Source organism: Trachymyrmex cornetzi, unplaced genomic scaffold (assembly GCF_001594075.2).
Source record: "Trachymyrmex cornetzi isolate Tcor2-1 unplaced genomic scaffold, Tcor1.1 scaffold99, whole genome shotgun sequence".
NCBI classification, from domain to species: Eukaryota; Metazoa; Arthropoda; class Insecta; order Hymenoptera; family Formicidae; genus Trachymyrmex; species Trachymyrmex cornetzi.
Window position 1 is genome coordinate 2,615,173 of NW_017300343.1, and position 6,824 is coordinate 2,621,996.

Consider the following 6,824-nt stretch of genomic DNA (forward strand, 5'->3'; position numbering starts at 1 on the left):
TTTTCCCGAATATCATTATGTAAAGTTTCGTCAACCCTGTATGAATTTTCTCTCTTCTATGGTTTCGATGATCAATCTAGCTGTGCTGGAAGATGATTAATGATCGAATTAGCTCTCGTGAGCGTGTAAATGAGATTTATCATTAAATCAATATAATGCTCGATACCGGGATTGTAATAGAATCGAGGTCATCGAGGAGGTCGCGCAAGAAGCTATAACCATCGTTTCTTTCCTTCTGCGGCTTCGATGATCAATCTAGCTGTGCTGGAAGATGATTAATGATTGAATTAACTCCCATGAGCGTGTAATTGAGATTTATCATTAAATCAATAATGCTTGATACCGGATTGTGATGGAATCGGGGTCATCGAGGAGGTCTCTCGCCATTGTCGTTTCTTTCCTCGTCGCGCACAGAGTTTCCGTCTCCTCGATGCACGAGCGCAAATATTTCCGTAGAACGTCATCAAGTAACTGTCTGACGATTTAGCGCGTCGAAAGAAGGAGACGTGCTTTTCTTCTACCAACGACAACGGAGAAATAATCGTACGTGCGTTTTAGATAGATCCGGTAGACGTGCGTACGTCCACCGAACGTTAACAATTGCAAGTATTACGGTTGTGAATAATTAATAGTCCTAAACCCATAAGCCTCAATCGCGAGGCGCGTAGCGTAAGGAAACAGCGTAAGGCGTTGTCTACAATATGCAAGGTAAGCTTGGTTTAACAAGTAAGAGTAAGAAATTGATCAATCACAGTCGATTATTTCTTTTCACAATTCACTGTGATTGGTCAATTTCTTAGGTCCAGTTCCACAACTCATGGTTAACTCTTAACTGAGGTTCAATTTGTTTCTCATCTCATTCCAATTCTAAAATTAGAAAGAGACAATAAATAAGTTGAACCTCGGTTAAGAGTTAACCGTGAGTTGTGGAACTGGACCTTACTCTTACTTCTTAAACCAAGCTTAAGGCCATGGCACATAAAAAACTTAAGGTGTAAGACTTAAGCAGTAAACGAATCAACCAATCACAATAGAGACCGTAAGACCATATGTAAGCAATAGCGAATCCAACATGTTGATTTCGTTACCGCTCAAGTCTTACGTCTTAAGTTTTTCTATATGCCAAGGTCTTAAGGCCATAGCACATAAAAAAAACTGAAGGCGTAAGACTTAAGCAGTGAACGAATCGACCAATCACAATAGAGACCGTAAGACCATACGTAAGCAATAGCGAATCCAACATGTTGATTTCGTTACCGCTTAAGTCTTACGTCTTAAGTTTTTCCATGTGCCAAGGCCTTAAGAGGCATTTGTTCGTCAGCACCGAGGCGGTCGTTTATTCGGAGCGTGACGTTAACAACGCCACACAATCTCTGCGGTTTCAGGACTCGCACGGTCGTAACCGCGCCGCGCGCGTCATATAAAATCTCACTTTAAAACCGCCTCCCAACGTATTCACGTTGACACGCGATAATATCGTCACGTAGCGCTACAAAAGTTTCCCGGAATCACCGCTATTTATTATAACGACAGCCCTATTAGTTTATTAATAGCTGATTTTTCTTCCGAACTCGAATGGCGCACCATCGTTCATTATTCAACTTTTCAATATTCCAACTTTCATGACCCCTGATGGCTGCACCCGTCATTTATATCTTCATTTTAATTCGTTATCAAAACGTGTTTCAGTTACAAATAATAGAATGAGCGTTCGTTACTCGTTTATATATATATCCTCTAAAAGTTGAAAACAAACTTTTGTCATTTCACACGAAAGTATCGAACGGGAGACTCGTATATGCGGTTTCATTGAAAATTCTTCAGGCAAACATAAAATCGGAAGTGATTTGTTGAAACTTTTCACTATTAAGAGTGGTTTTGAAGAGCACAGCTCTCAAGTGAATACATCCAGTCTTCTAACTGCTGTTTCTACCGTTCAATGATGCATCGAGGTGATTACGGGATACCGTGTAGATCTGCGTACATGCACACACGTACACACATACTTACACACACATCCACATACTTTGACATATGCGAAGTACTATTTATATGACCACAATACAATTTAAAGTATCTTTAAGGGTAAAAAAAAAACGAGGGAACAGGCGGCGAGAAAATCGCCATCTCCTCGAGTGCCGCGCCAAACAGACAGATTGAAATGAATTCCAGGTGAGAAGGGCGAAGAAAATAGATCGGACGATCATACGACTCGATGGTAAGCTCGTCACCAGGGCACTCTATAATAAGGTTGTGATAAGGTTGTGAGAACACGTTCGTAGCCGTGCTACGAACGACGTAAGATTTTTAATTACTAGGATAGGGAACATTTCTTTACTCGAGTTATACTCTTCGATGCAGCGTTGTCTCCTACCCAAGAAAGGGAGAGAGAGAGAGAGAGAGAGAGAGAGAGAGAGAGAGAGAGAGAATCGACGTTATGAGGCTCCGATAGTTTTTAAAAATTACATTCTTTTTTACTTCGTAACCTTCAAAACGCTACAGGTAGTTCTAAACTTGCAAACTTGGCCGCGAGTTGACATAAATGAGATTACGTTTTCACCGAAGTTACCGCAATGAATTCCATTTGCGTGAAAAATCCGTGCCTTTGTGTACGCCTAAACGCTGGCACGTTCGTTTTTTATTTAAACGAAATTTCCGCTGTAACGTTTGATGTAAAATCTAGCATTCCCCCGAGGTAGGAATTTAATTCGATTCTTCTGCGTATATTCGAATAAAGAGAAAATTTGATTTGTAAAGCTAACAGATCGATATTTTTTCCAATGTTTTTTTTCACCTTTTTCACTCTTTTCTGTATAAAATATGAAAATTTGTCGCTTGAGCTAAACAAAAAACTGTTTTTCTCACCTATTACTTTCGCGATGATATTAAGTAATAAGTGCCAAAAAACGTATATTTATTACGTTTCAACTCGGTAGAAAAAGACGTAAAGGTTATATTACAGCGTTTTTCCCCTCTGCATTATGTACGATCTCTCTTTTCATTGTTATCTTTCTCACGTTATCTCGTTACATGAGACAGCGTTGGATCCTTCGAATGCCGATATCTTGGGTAGGAATCTCAAAATGCGTAGTTTATGATATTATATTATATATTGTATATTATATCGCGCATTATATTAATGTACGTACGTATCAGCAGTGCGATTCTCGCATGGGTGTTTCGCGAATCGGTACGCAGCTCGTCTCAATTTTCTCCCTTGAAATTTAAGTCGTGTGATCTTTCTTTTCAAATGACAGGGTTGTTAATAATTTTCCAAGTAATATTTTGGATGTCGCGCGAAACGATTCGCGACGTGCGAGAATTTCACGTTGTCGAGCCTGGTCGCTCGATACAAAGAATACAGTTCTAGATACGTATGATAAATAAAAAGATATATATATATATATACACATCTAGTTGATAAACTGATACTCGGTTGGTTGTGATTTACAAGTATAGCAATACAGCGATACTCGTTTCTGTACGTGGTAACATTGCCAGCGGAGCTTTCCTGTGTCCCAGTTCAGAGAGTTATTTCTCGCACAATCTCCGAACTTCTTCCATGTCTGCGAAAGGAAATAATTTCTTTTTTTTTTTCATAAAAAATCAAGATGTAAATTCTCGTTCGATAGATACAATGTATTGCAGCATTCTATAGTTGTCGTGTTCATAATATGGTTTCTGACGATTTTATCGCATTCGTTGTCAATAATAAATTTTTTAAAAATATTAATAATATTTGAAAATATTTATAAAAATATCAAAATTTTTTTCATAAGAGTGGAAGATTTGAGTCGTCCACGTGTTGTGTTATTTTACGTTCGGAAAAATACGGGTGACGCATTTAAGTGTATCGCAGAAAAAGAAATCGTATGTTTTATCACAGGGCGCGAAAAAAAAAATGAAACAATACTCAGAGAGAGGAATGAAAGGAATATTTTTGAATTCAAATGAAAGTAGAAAATAGGCTGGTTACAATAGATACAATCTAGATTGGTGCAAAAAAAAACAAATAATGCCTAGTGTGATATAACGTACTTGGCAAAACACGTTCTTCATATCGATGTTGAATTTAATGAAAATTAACGTCTATTGAATCGCTATAATCCTATTACTTCGATTCTAGTAGACCACTGTTTTATCATCGTTTTACAACTACAAAATCCAAAAAATGTAGGAGATCTACAAAAATTTCTGAAAGAATTTTTTTTACCGAGAAAGCCATTGCAATAATAAATAAAATTATTTGTACAATGAACAGTACTATAAGTTATCAATTTAAATTTATAATTATAAATTAAGTAAGTCGTTAAATTAACAGCTTATATACATTTCATAAAATAGTTCTTCCTAATAAGTATGTTTAATAATATCTAATAAATATTTTGTTTACGTCAGCTTGTTGTTTTTCCTCGAATTGGATGTAGCGGAAAAATTCGTAGCTTCCGTGCATCATGTTTGTATAAATCTCCCCTTTTTTATTACGGTGCTCGCTCTCTAGATTTATATGTACATTTCAAGTGTAGTCGTTGTTTCTACGAATATTTCGAGCGTGGGATGAATGTAACATTTATTTGATCTGCTTGTAATCCGTCACTTGGGAAAAACAGAGAAGCTTGCGATACAAGCGCAAAACGAACGGCGAATTTACATGTTGCAGTATTACACAACATTTGCGTTATAAAAATTTCGAGACAAGGATCGAGCAAGAAGAAATCTCTGGGAGGAACTCCGCTCGCATCTTTGGAATGTGCAGATCGTACGAGCAATCATGTGAGCCTGCCGCTTGGATGTGTGCATGTAAATTCAATTAATGAACAAGCCGGACATACTGTCATGCATGCGTATATGCATAGTGAGTGACCGGTGTTCGAGTGTAATGAGTGTAACATCGAATCGATGGACGATTATACATCTAATTACGTACACCGCGATAAACATTGGTAGCAGCAAGACATTTATTTCAATTGATGACAATTTATGTCAGATACACGCGGAGTAGTAAAATCTCTGCGTAAATGCCGAATAAAATTATTTAGAAAGATACATACGCGATTCGTAAATTTCAGTCGATATTATGTAACACGGTTTACGAATCTTGATAAACAATTTCCGGCCATACATAGCATTGATGTGCGACCGACCCAATAATTTTTTTAAATCGTTATTCTTATTACACGTTCTTTAATACCGAGATATATGTTACTATTTAAATTATTGCCGCTACGTATTAATTCTTGCATAGGTGCGTGGTGTATGGTAAAAGCTCGTCGTTAATTTTAAAACAACTATTACGTGTGAGATGGATGTGTACGAATACCAATGAAATATTGAAATAAACAATGTTGTACGGTGTTATGGATTTTACGCAATGTTCACTGTGGATTCCTTCAGAATTTTGTGCGCCTGTTGTGCGATCGAATAGAAAGAGAAAAATAAAAGAATATATATACATGTGAGTACGATCTATTTCATTATTCATTTTCGTTATTAATTTGCAGGAAATATATCTTGCTGTTATTAATTTGTACACTTTTTCTTATCTCCTGTTTTTGTTTTTTACGTAATAATTCATAAAGCATAATAAATTATCTTGGTGAGATTCTCCTTTAAAATATGCTGTATATCGTACATAATTTACGATACATTTCGACTAACGATTCGGCAGTGTTTGCTCTTTTTTTTTTTAAAGACGGATTATACGAGAAATATTATATTTCGCGTGACGCTTTGCACGCGACGCTAAAAACGCTAGCAAAATCGTCTGTGCCGTGTCTCGGGTTGCATTGTTACAAAAGCCAAGTGCTTCGTGCATTGTTCGTGTTACGTGGCAATTCCCTCTATATGATATAACCCACATACAAAAATAACAGTCCCTTCAGAGAACGTAATAGGCCCTTTTTGTAAAACACTCTGTATTTGAAAAATTTAATTTACACACATGTAAAATAAACGAAAGACTAACGGCTGCACAAAGCAACGAGTATAAAATGGACTTAGCAAAGAGCGCTCTTTTAATATGATGAAAATAATTTTTCTTTTTTATATTCTGCATTAATATAATACATATATAACTCCATAATTTTTTTATTTGTCATATATTTAATCATGTTTTATAATTCGATTAAAATAAAACACTTTGACTATGCTCATGAATAATTAGCCATGAATTCATTTAAATTTTTAAGCACATAAACTGCAACGTGATAGACATCTTATTTTACCTTATTTATAATTTTTTTTTTCATTTGTTCCTACTAAATATCACCCGGACATTATATGTGGAACGATATATCATCAATAGAGTGGAAAGAATGGTTGAACAGTATTGGCTATATGATAATCGTAAAAATTCCAGTAAAATAGGAAATACTCAAATAAGGATTTATAAATATTACGATAGTGCATTGCGTGTACATAAAAGTTAAATATATTACTGAACGTGTGAGAGTCTATCGTGAAATCCCTTTTGAATTTTCCAGGAAGGGGAAAGGATATCTTGAATTGATGAAACGACGTGCACGTGAGTTCACGTACGCTCGTATAATTTGACAATCTGGTTAGTTTCATCGGGCGAGTGTGCACTCCGATATTTCCATATGCATGAATGAACAGGTCGAGGGTCGCGTTGCTTATCGTCGCGCTAATAATTTTCTCTGGCTGAATATCTAAAGCGCGTAGTTTTGATCGAGCACCTACTAGTACGTACACCTAAGAATCCGCGAAGAATTTTGCAATTAAATAAGGCAGGCTTCCGCCGCGTGATAGACGACGCACGGGCACTTAAGTGAGGTATTAACGTACTCGTGAAACTCGTTCATTTC